The 17,140-nt window shown below is 44.1% G+C and overlaps 1 long non-coding RNA gene across 5 annotated transcripts in view; it reads right to left on the bottom strand.

Annotated features, from left to right (window-relative positions):
- Nucleotides 1–3,887: 3,887 nt before the first annotated feature.
- The window catches only part of LOC128111134 (uncharacterized), a 123,562-nt gene continuing 110,309 nt past the window's right edge, over nt 3,888–17,140 (bottom strand). For 4 of the 5 annotated variants that reach the window (XR_008218499.1, XR_008218500.1, XR_008218498.1 and 1 more), the window contains 3 exons: nt 13,742–13,839; nt 12,768–12,937; nt 3,888–7,433 (listed from right to left, as the gene is read on the bottom strand). This is a non-coding gene — a long non-coding RNA (uncharacterized LOC128111134). The remainder of the gene's footprint in view (nt 7,434–12,767; nt 12,938–13,741; nt 13,840–17,140) is intronic. The other variant, XR_008218501.1, reaches the window with a different exon arrangement.

Genomic DNA, 17,140 nt, shown 5'->3' on the forward strand with positions numbered 1-17,140 from the left:
CCCTTTATCCCTTTCATCTGATTTCATGATTTCATGGTAGACAAGATGTCAAGATAGGTTTCTCTATTTCCCCGTCTTTTCTTAAATGCCTGGAAATGAAAAGAGGCTTGCTCGTGATGTGGAAGTAGCAAGCGGAGGCCTCCTAGGCCCATCTGTCTTGTAACAATTGACAGCCAATAGAGACAATGTTCACAAGAGCCCAGAGCTGTAGAGGCGCTGGAGTTGCCCCTGCACGGGTCGCATCCAAGGAGAGAGCAACTGTGAGGGACTGTGTACTCCTGAGCATGGGAAATGGTAATTGTTTCTGCCTGAGCCCTCCCACCCCCCCACCCAGGAGCAAAGAACCATCATCACTTATTTTTAAGGGAAAAGAGGAAAGAGTGAACATGCCACTAGTTCAGCTATGTTTAGAACCACACGACAGCTCAGCACCCACTCATCCCAGGCATCGCAAAGTCTTTGACCAATTATAAAGTCTCATTTCATTTACTTGTTCATTACACCTGGGAGTTGACCATGAGGGCATCTACTTGGGTGTGAGCAGTGGGCAAGGCCACGACACGTTGTTTTCCCTCAGTACTCAGGATTGACCCCAGGGCCTTGCACATGCTAAGTATATGGTCTACCAGTCCACGGTATCTCTAGATCCACAACATACAATCTTACACTGTTTCTTTCCATGTGTGTGTGCTATAACACACATACACACACACACACACACACACACACACACACACACACACACACACACACACACGAGGAGGGAACCCAGTGAAGTGCAAGAAAATCTCAAGACCTCAAGGAGGACTTGAATTCTGTACTGTAATTCTGATTTTCTCTTTAACCAACTGAGTAATTTCAGATCAGTAAATTTGATTTTTCTGTTTTTCATATTTTTAGAAGGCTAAGACCCCATTCCTTTAAACAAAATGTATGCTGATATGTTACCTTCCTTAGGGTCTGTTTGTTCCTAGTCAAAAATATGAGAGTCAGTCGGGCGGTGGTGGCGCATGCCTTGAATCCCAGCACTCAGGAGACAGAGCCAGGCGGGTCTCTGTGAGTTTGAGGCCAGCCTGGTCTACAGAGAGAGAGAGATCCAGAACAGACACCAAAGCTACACAGAGAAACCCTGTCTTGAAAAAAAAATAAAATAAAATAAAATAAAAAATCTGAGAGTATACTTTTGGTCATAGTTCCTGAAAGTCTCTCTTTTCCCCTCTCTCTCTCTCTCTCTCTCTCTCTCTCTCTCTCTCTCTCTCTCTCTCTCTCTCTGTGTGTGTGTTACAGTGCATATGGGTGCCCATGTATGCATATGCAGAGGCCAGAAGAGGATGTCAGATGGCTTCCTCTAATGCTCTCCACCTTATTGCCTCGAGGTAGGGTCTCTTACAGAATCAGAAGCTCACTGCTTAGGCTAGGCTCCCTGGCCAGTGAGCTCTCGTGATCCCCTGGTGTCCACTGCTGGCACATTTAGCCATTCCTAGATTTTTTTTTTTTTTTTTTGGTTTTTCGAGACAGGGTTTCTCTGTGTAGCTTTGCGCCTTTTCCTGGAACTCACTTGGTAGCCCAGGCTGGCCTCGAACTCACAGAGATCCGCCCGCCTGGCTCTGCCTCCCGAGTGCTGGGATTAAAGGCGTGCGCCACCACCGCCCGGCCATTCCTAGATTTTTATATGTGTGCTAGGGATTTAAACTCAAGTCCTAAGCAGTCTTACCCATTGAGTTACCTTCTCAATCCCAGTTTCCACTCTCGTAATAAGATTGCGATCTTCCCCTCATCACTCTTGTCTTCCATCACCACCCTCATCCCTTAAGCCCCCAGGAATGACCGCAGCTCATGTTGGCACGATGACCAGGGAATGAAGACTCGGGAGTAGATATGTCACACATGCCCTGCTGCTCTCAATGGTAGCCATGATTGATTGAGTAGATCTCAGTTGTTACATTGGTGTGGCCACCCTGTATCAGCTTTTGTGGCAACGGAATCCTGAAGACTGCTGCTCCCAGTGGCCCCCTCTTAGAGCCAGGTCCAGCTTCCAGGTGGACCTGCTGGCCAATTACACTTCATTTGTTCCATAGTGCCTCTAGAGGGTAGCACAAAATACAGCCCCATCAATGAGCTAACATCAGCTCCATGGTGCTTGACTGGCTTACAGAACTCATTCAGATGCTCATAGCCTGGCTCTACAGTATAGGAGCAAGAATAGAGAGAGGTATATCCCACCCGTGAACAGATGGGTTACCATAGTGGATTCAGTCTAGCCTGGTCACAAGTCCCACCTCTACCTCTAGACTTAGTAGCTGTCTGGCTTTGGGGAAAGTTTCTTAACCTCTCCAAGTTTGTTTCAGTAGTAGTAGTAGTAGTAGTAGTAATATTGGGGTTTTTTTAAGGTACTTTGGTTTTATCTACCAGGGTTGTACTATGTAGCCCAAGCTGGCCTTGAACTCACTGTGAGAAACAGGCTGGCCTCCAATTCATAGAGATCCACCAGCTTCTGCCTCTCAAGTACTGGATATTAAAGGCGTATGCTGCACCACTGGACCTTAGATACACGTTTTTAAATTAAGAGAAATAGTATGTGTTTTGTTAGGCCCTGTGGATTGGACTGGTTACCTAGAAGCCGTCCACAACCCCCTTAGCATCTTTGTTCTTCCAGAATCTGTGGGGCCACTAGAACTAACTTTACACAAAACAAGAACTTGGTTCTAAAAGGCAGAGAACAAAAATTTACCCTGAATTCCAGAATATATGTTGGGTAGGGAATGAGAATCAGGAACACATCTCCACCACTCACCCACCTGCCTCTCTCTGCACCTGTCTCCACCCCATTCTTCCCTCTTGCTGTAGGACAGTGTCCTCCATCTCTCTGGTCCATGCAGAGAGAAAACTTCCTGGGTCCATTCCAAATGACATCTCCCACGTCTGCAAAATGTCTGAAGGGAAAAGAGCCGACTCTCCCAGCTTTAAATGAGGTGCCCACCCACCTCCAGCCCAGGCAGCTGCCACCAGAAGTCTGGGGGCATGTTCCAGAACGTGACATGAAGGAGCCATGACAAAGGTGTAGGGAGAAGACAGGGTGATAGTTCCCAAGGAATAAGGAGGGAAGACCCTAATAAAGACACAGGGTGGAGGAATTACAAAGAACAAGCTTTCCATTTCTAAGATTGTCATATAGTTAAGAATATAAAAAAAAATTATCTTTATTTCATTTTAGTTAGTTAGTTTTGTTTTTCGAGAGAGGGTTTCTCTGTGTAGCCATGGCTGTCCTGGATCTCACTCTGTAGCCCAGGCTGGCCTCAAACTCAAAGATCCACCTGCCTCTGCCTCCTGTGTCCTGGGATTAAAGGCGTGTACCTCAGCCGCCACCACCTGGCTCGTTTAATTTTAGTGCTAAGGAAAAAACAGAAAATGATCAATGATGATTAATAAAATCAGTGCTTCTTAAGGTGTAAGGAATGGAGCCCAAAGCAATTGTGGGGTGGTGGGGTGGCTATTCAGTGCTCTCTACAAAACATGTACCCCTCAGGACTTCCTGCCTCGCAGAGCTCTAGGACTCACTTTGTCTTCTGTCTTAGAAGACAAGAAGAACAAACATTGACTTTAAAAACAAAAAACAAGGATCTCTATGAACTCAAAACCAAACTAGTCTCCATAAGAGAGTTCCAGGCTAGCCAGGACTACATAGTGAGACTCTGTCTCAAGTATAAATATTATATTTTATTTACTTAAACACACACACACACACACACACACACACACACACACACACACACACACACACAAACACACATACACACACATACAGCCATGGTAGTGCATGCCTTTAAACTCAGCACCCAGGAGACTGAAGCAGGCAGATTTCTTTAAGTTCCAAGGCCAGCCTAGTCTATATAGTGAGTTTCAGGCCAGGCAAGGTTACACAGTAAGACCTTGCCTAAAATAGGTATACATATACATCTTATATAAAACAGCTAGGGGATAAGGTGTTGTCAGAGGGTAGGGGTGGAATTGAACCATGAAGGACACATACAAAGTAGCATAATTAGAATTCACAGAAAAGACATCAAGACGTTGGAGGTAGATTGAAGGAGCCATGAAGCAGGTGAGCAGGGAGACACTTTTAGAGGGAGAAACAGCAAAGGAACTGTTGGACCGGCGGCAGCACGTTTTAGAGAGCTATGCTGCTCGAGGAAGCATGGCCGTCCTTGGGCTACGGTTGTACATGGGACACAACCGGGGTGCCTGTTTAAATTCGGGCTCCTGGGCAGTACAGAGAATCGGATGTACTTAGTCTGAGGTGAGTCTCAGGTTTGGACCTTATTAAGCCCTGTCGGGAGTTGTGCTGCAGGAATTCTGCCTAGCACACCTCAAGAAATAACATTGTCTTTACCAACAGTATCTACTAATTAGGAGAAGGAATGACTTCCCTTTTGGATGTGTGCTTGCGGGCACACTGTAACTAACCACCAACTAGTTTATGAGGGTCCTTTCCCTTGCTCAGGAGAGCTGCTCTTAGCTAGGGCCACTAACTCAGGGCTACTTCCTGTTCCCTCGGCTCCCCGACAGCCTACAACTTCCGTGCCGCTCTCAGCAGCGGGCCAAGTTCTCATACACATTTTGATGGTTACTATTGACTATCAACCTGACGGGCTCCAAAAACACAAAAGAAGACAAGTCTGTAGGTGTGTCCCTGAGGGAGTTTCTCTTTTGGGGTGCTTGAGGTGAGAAGACCTACCCGAACAGTTAGGGGCATGAACCCATGGGCTGGGCCCTTAGACCGAATGAAAGGGAAATGGAGAAAGAGAGATGAGCACCATCGTTCATTTCCCTCTGCTTCTTGACTGAGGATGCCATGTGACCAGCTGGCCACTCCCGCCACTGTCCCTTTCCTGCCACAATGGACTGTATCCACACACTGTGAGCCAGGGTAGACCCTGCCTCTCTCAAGCTGGTTTCACCAGGTATTTTGTTAACGACAATAAGAAAAGTCGCTTAGGCACACATCCTAAGTCTTCGGATGAGATTATTTCCAGTCTAAGAAGCAACGGGATCCATTTAGATGTTGAATTCTTAAACGGTTTTACTGTTCATGGATCTTGCTAGTGCATCGACTCCCCTTTCACTATGTACCCGCGATTGTTTGATTTTTCAACTAAAAAAAATTACATTCATTTATTAGTATCTGTGAGATTTCCATTTAATTTTTATTGTGTATGAGTGCATGACGTGGGAAGACACATGTGCCATGACATATGTGGAGGTCAAAGGGCAACCCGCTGGAGTCAGCTCTCTCCTTCTGTCATGCAGGTCCCAGTGCTCCAACCCAGACCATCTGGCTTAAGAGCAAGCACCCTTACCCGCTGAGCCATCTCTCAGGGGCTAGCTGTTTGTATAGAAACTTGATAATCAGTGCATGCGCAACAGACTGATTTGCTTAACGTTTTAAAAAGGGATTGCTTTTAAAGAGAAAGATTATTCTAAATTTCTCAAAAGATGGCATGACTTGGTGACTGTTGATTATTTCTCTCCTGCCTAAGCTACTTTTCTGTCCCTTCCGCAAATCAACTCGGGTGATTTCCTGGAAGAAAGAGAGAGATCTCACTTTACAACGAGAAAACCGTTTAAAATAAGTCCAATCGATTGTCAGTTGTTAGGACTGATATTGCGATTTCTTGACACCCTGCCCAATTATTTTCATATTAAACCATTATTTTGTCATTATTTTATTATTGAGTTGTGCTCGTTAGTTATTTGGGGAATCCATCTTTTCCGGGTCCCTGCATTCAAAATTCTAAGTGCATACTGAATGGCTAATTTTTGCTTCCCAATCTTTTCTGTTCCTCAGAATCCTCTGTCTTCATCTCATCTGTATTTCTTTCTTTTCTTTTGCCACTCTATCTTTGGCTCTACCATGAAGGTGAGAAAGAAAGAGAATGTATCTGTCTCCTGTAATTTTCATTTAATCTTGTGTTTCTGCAGTCACCATGTGTGATATTGCATTTCCATGTAAGCCCATTCTATCAGCAACATACCTCTATCTTGTGGTGGCCCCCTGTAGTAATGAGAAGGAAGAATTAGAGGTTTCATCCTCTTCAGGTTATAAATGCTAAAAACAATCCTCTTTGCAAGCTCTGTGGCCTGAGGTTGGTCTGGTCCTCTGGTCTGTGCTGCCCAACAGCACACAAAATGAGCCACAGCATTCTTAGCTGCTGCCAGCTATAATTAAAACAAACAAACAAACCAACCTGCTCACATCTGCAGCGTCTCACTCAAGTAAAGTGAGAATAGCTATTAAGGTACGAGCTGATCTCCGGGGATAGAGTGGGAGAGTGGTGTACATGATACCGCTCTCCCGAGGATTTTGTTCTTTCTATTTATCGTGTGTGACAAATCACTCCAAATCTCAGAGGCTTAAAATAACCGTCTGTTGTAACCTGTGATTTCGTGAGGAAGCCTAGGTAAGGAAACCTCCTGCTCCAAAGGCATCTTGCTGATAGTCTGGAGGATTCAATCAGACGCCTACATCTTAGCAGGGATGGACAGAAGGCTGCATGCTGCCATGCTACAGGCTAGCCTCTCTAGCCAGGCTGTCTTGGGATTGCTGGACTTACAAGGAAGGTAGGGCTTCCAGAGACAACAGGAAGTGAAAGCTACATCCCTCAAGGCATAAACTCTGAAATTGACACATTATACCTCATCCATATTCTATTGGTCATATTGGTCAACTGTCTATCTGCTAAAGAATAGATGACTAGGGAAATCAACACATCCCCCCAAGACTAAGAAGTTCACAGTTTGGAGGACTGTATATGTATATACTGGAAACCAGTAAATGATACAGTTTTTATACACAAGCTTTCCACACTTGTACCCCAAAGCAACACACTAGTAAAATCGAGAATGAATTTCAGGAAAATAATTTAAACTAAAAAAAAAAAAAAAAAGATTAAAAATCTACTGTCTAATAATCTCTAGCCGCTCAGAATTCATGTCTGTCTATCCAACTGCACCTGGCATGCAAATAAATTGTGATATGGAGCTGTGGCATTAACAGGGAAAAGTCAATGTCAGGGGCAACTTTGAGAAATAGCTGTTGTGCATGCTAAGAAGTTGTTGCTGGGGCTTAGTAATAGTGGGATAAATTCCAAATCACTCCAGGCAAGCAAGCAAGTAGGCGGTTACCACTCTCAGAAAACTTGTCAATCACAAATGAGAGAAAGCTTACCTTTGTAACAGTGTTAGGATTTTAGTGGAAAGGTGGGGTGCTCTCACTTCAACTTCCTGGGAGAAAATGGAAGATGATGTTGCAGGTTCAGGAGCCTTCCAGTAAGGATGCTGCCTCCCCGTGAAGCAGAGCCATGAGCCACGAGGCCACTTAGTTTAGTAGACAGATATGTCACAACAGTTCCAGGTTTGAGATTCCTAGTGAGAGTCTGAGAAAATATGCTCATATTTTAACAGACAACTGGATTCATGAGACAAAAGCATAATACAGCCTTTGACTGTGGGGAAGAGGCTTTAGAGTCACTTTGGAGGGCTTCTCCCCAAGGGAAGTGTCACTGACCTCTAGGTCATTCCCTGAACTCCACATTTTGATGGGTCTGTGGGCTCTGCCCCATCACTTTCTTTATCGGGAACACCTAAGTTATACTGGGAAAAAACAATAGAGAAGGTAGCTGGGACCTGAAAAGTTGAGACCCTAGGAACCCAACATTTGGAAGGTGTATGTCCCCAACAGTGATGCTGTAGTGGAGAGAAGGGAGAGGTGGACAAGGGACTCTGTGGTGGGGAAAGGCAGCACATAGAGGGTGTAAACTGTGACCAAACAGAGATGTCAAGGAACCAGATTCCAGACTGGTGGCAGGACATGTAAGCCGGGATGTGGTGACAGTTCATGGTTTTTTCAGCGTCTACTCTGTGGTCATCATTGGCTGATAATGAGCCTGCTATGGAAACTGGACACAGCCAGGGGACCTCAAAAAGCTTGGCCCAGTGCCCATGACTGTGGGTATTTGGGGGATGAGGGGCCATGAACTTGGCAGCATATGATGGCCAACTTAGGACGACAAGTCTAGACAGTCTCACACTTATGTCTTGGAAGCCACTTTTTCTCATTCTAGAAACAGAAATTTCTTTGTTTGTTTCAAAGAACTCTGAATAGATTCCTTTCCAAAAACAGAAACTACATTTCATAGAAAAAAAGACAAAACAAAACAAAAACAGCCATTACAGCAACTACACGCTGCACATATCTTGTTTGTCGTAATTCTTCATAATTTATATATGCCATGCAGAGCCAAGTGACTTCTGGTACCAGTTCCTTTAACTTTTTGTTCTTACATATTTCTTGGGTTAGATATGATCTGAATTGTGCGTTGTACAGATAATCCTTAAATATTACTAGATTTGTTGAGATGAGCAATTAGGAAACATGGGATAAAACTATTCCACATGGTAAATTTTCTTAAATGGCATTGTTAAAATTCTTGGTTTGCTCTAGGATTGTGAGGTTAGCTAGGCAAAAGAAGAATAACTAGTATGTATAAAGCAGTCTCCTAAAAAATGGAATATAATGCAATTCCCCTTACCCTCCCCATTCTCTTCAGTAACCCCACTCTACCCATCGCCTACTGTCCCTCAGCTTTCTCTGTGGTGGCGTGTCTGTGCTTCCCATCCTCAGCCAGTTATCCCCCAATCATCTCCTCTTGCATCATAATTCTCCCCATCTCTTTTCTTTTTTTCTTTTTCTTTTTGAAACAGGTTCTTTCTACACTATCTAGGCTGGTCTCAAACTCATGACTGAAGTGATCTTCTTGTCCCAGCCTGTCCGGTAGCTGGAACTATAGTGCATGCACTTGTACTTGACTTGATCTTTAGAAACCAAAATAACAAAAAATAAGTTTTAAATAATTCTTTTTTTTTTTAAGATTTATTTATTTATTTATTGTGTATAGAGTGTTCTGTCTGCACATATCCCTGCAGGCCAGAAGAGGGCACCAGATCTCATTATAGATGGTTGTGAGCCACCATGTGGTTGCTGGGAATTGAACTCAGGACCTTTGGAAGAACAAACAGTGCTCTTAACCTCTGAGCCATCTCTCCAGCCCTTAAATAATTCTTTATGGTGTTCAGTCTACAACTCGAAATAGCACGAGGCAGTATTTATTTGTCATTTAACAGTGCTGAGTGTTCTATGACACCATTTGATTGAATTGTCACAACCGTCATTTAAGGCTGGTGGTATCACTACCTCCATGTGACAGATAAGGAGGCTGAGAATCACTTAAGGTTATATGTCAGTAAACCATGAATGTAAGATTTGAACCCAGGTGTTCTGACGCTAGAGTCCATGTACTTACTTCTCAAATAAAACAAATTTCCTTTACTAATGTTTTCTTGAGACAGGGTCTCTCTATGCAGCTCCTGGCTGTCCTGGAACTCACTATGTAGACCAGGCTGGCCTTGAACTCACAGAACTCTATCTGTCTCTGCCTCCCAAGAGCTGGGATTAAAAGCTTGTGCCACCACAACTGATTTTTATCCTATATTGAATATTTACTGTGTGTCTTAGTTACTGTTTTATTGCTATGAAGAGAGAGAGACACCATGATCAATGCAGCTCATCAAAGGAAACGTTTAACTGGGAGCTTGCTTCTAGTTTCAGAAGGTTAGTTCATGATCATCATGGGAGGAAGCATGGTGGCAGTCAGGCAGGCATGGTTTTGGCAGGAGCTGAGGGCTTATCTGTAAGATGGAAGCTTAGAGAAGAGACATTGGGCCTGGTGTGGGCTTTTGAAGCCTCAAAGCACACCCCTAGTGACACACCTCTGCTGTGAGATGGTCTGTATGTCAAGTCTGTTGCTGATTGGTCAATAAATAAGTCACTGATTGGCCAGTGGCCAGGCAGGAAGTATAAGCGTGACAAGGAGGAGAATAGAGCTGGGAAGTGGAAGGCTGAGTCAGAGAGACACTGCCAGCTGCCACGATGACAAACAGCATGTGAAGATGCTGGTAAGCCACGAGCCATGTGGCAAGGTATAGATTAATAGAAATGGATTAATTTAAGCTGTAAGAACAGTTAGCAAGAAGCCTGCCACGGCCATACAGTTTGTAACCAATATAAGTCTCTGTGTTTACTTGGTCGGGTCTGAGCGGCTGTGGGACTGGCGGGTGAGAGAGATTTGCCCTGACCGTGGGCCAGGCAGGAAAACTCTAGCTATACACCTCCTTCAAAAGGCCCCACCTCCCAATCTTTCCTAAACAGTCCACCAAGTAAGGACTAAGCATTTAAATAGATAAGCCTATGAGGGCCATTCTCATTCAAACCACCACACTGTGTATCTAATACTGAGTTACATTCATTATGTGGATTATTGAATTTATTTTTGACACACATTTGCAAGGTGTGTGCTCATAATATCTCCATCTTAGGGATGGGGAAATTAGGGAGTGATGTAGTATAAGAGCTTTGTCAAGGTCATATAGTTAGGAACTAGAACACAGATTGGGGTTAGCCATGATTCAGCCTGGAGCCCCAAACTGCTACCGAGAGTAGTAAGGATGGAGTATACGAATTCCTTAGCCCACTGCAGGAACACTGTCCATCGACCAACATTCCTTGCTAAAACTCTACTGCTTCAACCTCTTCTCTTTCCGTTTCCAACGTCTTAACTTCGCCCAGCTAATCTTCATCCCCATCTAGAAGCGCAGTCTTCCGATGGGATCTGATCAGAACACGCAGTCAGTCTGCTCTTGTGTATGCTATCGCAGTGTGGCCTGTCTGTTGGATCTTCTGCACACATATGCTCAGCTCTATTCTCTGAACGTGATACCCATTAAAAATGTCCAAATCTATAAGTGGGCGGAGGTATTAGCGAGGGATGTTTTCCACGGTGAGTGATGGAGGGTCTATCCAGAGCTTGAACAGGAATCCTAATTCTTACGTAGTGACAGTCAGATATACATGGCTTCTGACATTAGTTTCATGGACCGCTGACGACAGAGCTGGGATTTCAGCGCTCCGGTTAGTCTTTTGCTACTGCTTCCAAAATCCGAAGCAGGTAGAGGAAGGATGAAGCACTATGCCTGTTCTGCACCCTGAACAGAAAAAAAAAAAAAAAAGTGTTTTCCCAAAGCGCTTCTGCTCTGCCTCGTTGTCATAGCTGGGTCGTATGTCATCAATGACTGCAGAGGAGGTAAGACGCCAGAGATCATGACTGCTATAATCATCTTAGTTATTTGAGGGCTCACTCTTGGGCATGTTGACTTCCCAGAACAAGGAGGAGAGAGAACCAGGATGCTGGAAGGGCACATGACAGTGTCTGTCATGGTGGAGCCTGAATCGAGCATCTCTATCCTAGACCCAAAGTCTGATTTGCTTAGGAGTTAAGTTAGTCTTCAGGCAGCGTCATGTCCATCCCACCATAGCTGCCAACTCTACCTTCAGACAGCTGGTCTCCATTCCAGAGTCCCACGAGCACTGCATTCCACCCGCGGATAGAACCATGCACTCACCTAGCTTCTGCCAGCTTCGTTCTTTGGACAGCACTCCAGTAATAGCTTGTAAAATCTAAACAGGTGCGCTTGACTTAGCGTTCGGTGGTAACCCCTAAGGACTAACACTGCCTGTTGCTCGGATGCCCGGCCCATTTCCAGGGCCCCAGTTTAGACTTCTTGGCTTTGGAGGGGAGCTTGGATTGAGGTACAGTCCCAGCTAGTTTTAGCATAAGTCCTCTTCCTAGCTGAGAACTCCCGGCATGCACTGAGACTCAAGCAACACTAGTTATGAATTTGTGCTGAATTGCTTTGAATATTTCAAGTCCCGAGATCTCAGCTGCTGTCGCTAATAGCAGTGACCATCTGTCAGAAAAGCTATTGAGGAAATAAACACATTCGTTGAAAGCTTGGACAAGTTAACTTAGGTGTATTAGGCAATATGGGTAAATATAAAGGAAGTTCCCTTGTTTTTCAGGTCCTATTTTTAAATAAGAGACTTTCATACGTTCCAGATATTAGATAATGAAACACCACAACACATAGTGAAAACATAAAAACAGTACAAACATGATTGTAGGTTGAGCCCATGCTCTAAGAACAATCTATACTGAATGTTGATGATTAAAATTTCATATAAAAGGAATCTGGGCATGCGGACACATACCTGTAATCCAAATATTTGGGAGAGGGAGGCAGGAGGAGTTCAAGGTCACAGCAAGTTGAAGGCCAGCCTACGCTACACAAGATCCTGTCTCCAAACCAAAACAACACCAAAGAATCCACCACCACTGGCAAGAATAAGAAGTAGATGGAGAAATACAAGAAACAGGAAACGAGCCGATATCCTAACGTCCTGTACAAATCTTGGTGTCACATCCCAGGTAACAGTCCATCTGAAAGGGTGTGAGTACTTTCTTCCATTTAAATCCCCACCCCCAAAGGATAGATTGATTTTAGAAAGAGGAACAGACCAGAAAGGGTAAAGTTAATCAGTGACAGAGTGTAAAATTTGATGGGATCTAGCTTTTTATAACAATTGGCGTATAGGAATAGCTAGGGGATGAATAGGTAGCTGGCAGGAGTCTTTCATGCTATCTCAGTTGGGCATTTAGCTAGTTTTACAGGATTTGAATGGCAATTATACTGAGATTGAGCTTGCTGGCTAGAGCCTGCCCTGCAGACTTCATGCCTGTATTTCTGAAGGCAATTTCATGTGCTATGGCAACTGGGCTTGTCTATGTCAGGGATGATGTTCAGGTTCAGAAACCAACCTGTTTTTTTGTTGTCCTGAGGGTCTCACCCTCTTTAAGCAGGGCCATAATCTCTCTGCAGGGGAAATGAAAGAAACTGAAGGAATGCTTCATTGAGACCTTCCATCAATAACTGCTGACCGGCCATGGCAAATCAGATTGATGTGTGGTGACTCGGGGCACTCTGGGCACTGTGTGGAAAAGAGTTTTGAGATCTCATTAGTGATGTCTGCTGGGAACAGAGTGGGTGGTGTGCCATCCATATGAGAGATCAATATTGCTCCCGAGGGTTTCTTCAACCACAAACTACTGCGCTCTGATCACTCTGAGTGGGACCTGAGAATCTGTATTTCTCGCAGGGTTTGGGTGAGAGCTGGGCTGCTAATGAGAACCACTGCTGTGTATTACAGCAGACATCATTTTAACCAAGCCCTCGTTAAAAAGCAGAACTTAGCCGTTCCTTCCACTTGTCCCAAGCCCCCAAAAAAAACCTCCTGGTATCTCACTTAAAGATGTTCTGATTTTAATTAACAAACATTCCCCACTGTGAGACACTTGGAAGAACTTCCTGCCCTTTGTACCCTGTAGGTGTGCTAGATGGATGGTAGAAAACTGGAACATTTGAAATGTAAGGATATATTGGCTGAAAGTAGCTGCTTGGAATTTAATCTAATATAGATTGTCCTTCCGTGCTAACTAGATAATTAGAAGCTGTGTATTGAGTCTTTGCCTGGTTTGTGGATCCTGTAATTAGAATAGACCAAGACATCTGTTCTCCTATTTCCTGGGCATTGGGATGGCATCCTGTCCATCTAGCAGCTATTAATAGCAGCTAATAACTTAGTGTATAGCAGGCAGGCAGGGTGTTAGATATCACATTTAATAAGTTATCGTACTTGACACTCATGTCAATCCCTTATCCTGATGAGAAAACAGAGGCTGAAAAAGATGAAATCATAACTTCTCCAAGGTAATGGAACTGGGAAGTATTGTACCTGAGCCTTAATTCCAGGCAATCAACTCCTGGAGCTTAACTTGTAGCTCTGTATGTCTGGAAACAGCTGTAGGACAAATCCAATGGAGCAGGCACTCACTGCAGAAGAGACCGAAAGACACAGCTTTAGATCATGTGAGCCAGATGCTGGACATTCAAAGACCATTACGTTTCACGTTGGTTCTAGAAATGCTGTTTCAATGCAGCCTTGGTTCTCTTGGATCGCCATTGTCCTCATCCAGGAGGGCCACCCAAATGACACGTATGGGATGTGTTTCCAAAAAAAGCTCTACTATGCGTCATGCTGTTGTCAATCATGACTTCCCTTAAACATGCAAGGGATTGGTTATTTAAAGGAATCCATTGGCAAATGCTCCTTTTGGAAAAGGAAAAAAAAATCTTGTCATTAAAATAATCACCCCATGTTCTGTTTTACAAGTCTGATTATATTTTAACACCAGATTTTTTTTTCTTGGCAGGTGGGAGGTGTTTGGTTTGAGTGGGAAGAGTATAGCCCAGAGGAGAATTCAGGAGGCAAAGCTAACCACCCATTTGCTTTTTAGCCCTCTCCTTAAATCTAAGGCCAAGACAGGATTTGGACCAGGAATAGTCACGGACACACACATGGATTTCTCTGCAAGATGGAGAATTGCCCTGCCTTCCCACCAGAACTGTAATACAGTGGTCACTATAGTTCCCTGGTGAGCACAAAAAAACCCAGGCCACTAGCGTCTACAAGGCCAACATCATGCTTCCAGAGATGTGGTAAAGGTGAAGGAGACGGGGAAGGGGTAATCAGAGGTTCTCATATAGCAAGCCAAAGAAATCCTTTGTAATCTTTGTGCACATTCATCATGGGTGAGTTATCAGAAGGTTCTATGTCACGTTCTCACAGAGAGCCTTCATCTGGGGAATCTTAATTGGATTCTCCTCACGCATGTGCGTTTGCCTGCATTTGTCTCTGTATACTTAACTAATTTACAGAGCCATTTTGTATTGTGACAACTCGGGGGCTGTGAATAGGGAAGGAGAGGAAAGACACAGCCCAGATGAAACCCTGTGTTTCTGGAACAATTACTCTGCTTCTTTATGAATCGGCACTTATTGTTATTTAAATTATGTTTTAAAAGCTGAAAATTTCCTCTCAATGCCTGAGTTATATATAGATTAATGCTTCTTAAGCATTCCCACTGAAGTATTTCTTTTCTTTATTTTTAATGTATTTATTTATTATGTATACCGTGTTCTGCCTGCACGTACACCTGTGCACCAGAAGAGGGCACCAGATCTCATTATAGATGGTTGTGAGCCACCAAGTAGTTGCTGGGAATTGAACTCAGGACCTCTGGAAGAGCAGCCAGTGCTCTTAACCTCTGAGCCATCTCTCCTGCCTGCCACTGAAGTATTTCTGACAGCAGAAGGGTTGAACCCACACTTTGCCCTTGGCCCCGCACTCTCCTGATGCAAAACAAACAAACAAAAAGCAAAGCAAAGCAAAACAAAACAAAAAACAAAAACAAAAACAAAAACCTGCTCCAAGACGTGTTCTCCAAGTCTCCTATTTTAGCTTTAAAAATCCACATTGGGCCCGTGTTGGATCCTAGGATGTGAATTACCCCAACATGGGAGGATTGGCACATCATTACTTCCTGAGCTATCACTACTCTGGGTTGTCTACTTTGGGCTCTGGAGTCTCAGATGAAGTCAGATACCTCAGGGTCATAGATCTTGATGTGTATGTATGTGTGCATATTCATGGGGAAGCAGACAAGAGTGCACACATGTACATGTATGTGTGGAGGCTAGAAGACAACATGAAGTGTTGTCCTCAGGAACTGTGCACCTTGTTTTTTGAGACAGGGTCTCTCAGTGGCCTGGAGCTCATCAAACAATAGGTCGGCTGGTTAACAAACTCAGGGGCAAAGCTACACCTTTTACTTACAGTAGTGTATGTAAATGACTAGGCTTTGTTCTAAATGTCTCTCAAATATGAACCGATACGCTGAAATCAGTTTAATGGACTATGACAAGGGCAGATGATGGATATATGTAATTTTAACCTGACAGAAGGTTTATAAAATGTGGGCATGTTGAATGAAGGAAAAAGAAACAGATACAACATGAACTGCGATATTCTGATGCTGTGGATACAGAAGTGGGCAATGAGGTGAGTATGTGAAGAATGTTCCAGCTCAACAGTGACCATATTGGTAGTAATATTGAAATGACCAGTCAGAGTCTATTGTGTATCACAACAAAGTTGTAGGTTACAGGGAAATGTACCTCTGACCTCCACTTTCCAGGGGTATAATCGACTGACAGCCCTAACTTGCATCTTCTGCATCTACCTCCCATTTGCGATCAGGGTACCACTGCACAGAGCCCATTTCCCACAGAGCTGCTCTCAGCCAGTGAATGAGCACAGTAGGGTGTAGTTGTCTGTTATTTTTTTTAATCTTTGGGGGCCTGCTGCCCAGCTCCCAAATAAATACACAAATACTTATTCTTGCTTATAAATGCTTGGCCTTAGCTTGGCTTGTTTCTAGCCAGCTTTTCTTAAATTATCCTATCTACCTTTTGCCTCTGGGCTTTTACGTTTCTCTAGTCTATATACCTCTCTTTCCTTCTTACTCCATGGCTGGCTGTGTGACTGACCCCTGGTGTCCTCCTCTCCTCCTTTTCCCACTTCTCCTTCTTCTCTTCTTGCTCCTATTTATCCTCTCTGCCTGCCAGCCCCGCCTATTCCTCTCCTGCCCAGCTATTGGTCATTCAGCTCTTTTTTAGACCAATCAAGTGTTTTACACAGGCAAAGTAACACAGCTTCACAGAGTTAAACAAATGCAACATAAAAGAATGTAACACATTTTTGCATCATTAAATATTCCACAGCATAAGTGAATGAAACACATTTTTTTTTTTTTTTTTTTTTGGCTTTTCGAGACAGGGTTTCTCTGTGTAGCTTTGCGCCTCTCCTGGAACTCACTTGGTAGCCCAGGCTGGCCTCGAACTCACAGAGATCCGCCTGGCTCTGCCTCCCGAGTGCTGGGATTAAAGGCGTACGCCACCACCGCCTGGCTGAATGAAACACATTTTAAATATGCCACAATAGTGGGGTACTGCAGAGCTATTCCTGTTGGCTTTAGGACTTGTATAACAGGTAGCCTTGGCTGAAAGAGTCTCCCTTTGGACAAAAACAGTCTAAGAACTGAGCCACGCTCCAAGGCTCTGCCTACCCAGCCCCCTCCCTTTTCCAGTTCCTATTGTGAGATTTGCCTTGTATCCCTGTGACTCTAGTCTCCTTTCCTTTACATGGCCCATAGGTTTCCCTTCCAAACCTATTGCATGTTCAACCCTGCCTTGATGTTTCCTTCTCCAAAGACCTGAACTAATAGTAAAATAA

Source organism: Peromyscus californicus, unplaced genomic scaffold, assembly GCF_007827085.1.
Source record: "Peromyscus californicus insignis strain IS unplaced genomic scaffold, ASM782708v3 Scaffold_15__1_contigs__length_86483966, whole genome shotgun sequence".
NCBI classification, from domain to species: Eukaryota; Metazoa; Chordata; class Mammalia; order Rodentia; family Cricetidae; genus Peromyscus; species Peromyscus californicus.